This window comes from Pelodiscus sinensis, chromosome 16 (genome assembly GCF_049634645.1).
Source record: "Pelodiscus sinensis isolate JC-2024 chromosome 16, ASM4963464v1, whole genome shotgun sequence".
Taxonomy (NCBI): Eukaryota; Metazoa; Chordata; order Testudines; family Trionychidae; genus Pelodiscus; species Pelodiscus sinensis.
In genome coordinates, this window is record NC_134726.1 from 34,239,102 (window position 1) to 34,239,323 (window position 222).

The following is a 222-nucleotide window of genomic DNA, read 5'->3' on the forward strand; positions in this document are numbered from 1 at the left end:
GTGACGAGAGGGGGAAAGGCGCCGTTTTCCTATTTTTGCGCCTTGCCGTAAAGCGCCGCCGCCTGCGGCCGGAGAGAACTACAACTCCCAGGATGCCCCGCGGCGTCATTTCTATTTTTTTTAAAAAAAGGCGCTTCGCTTTCGCTTCTCCCCCTCGCGAGGCGCCCCCGACGCTTCTAAGTAACGTCTGGTGAGTGACACTGATACCGGGAAAGGGAACAA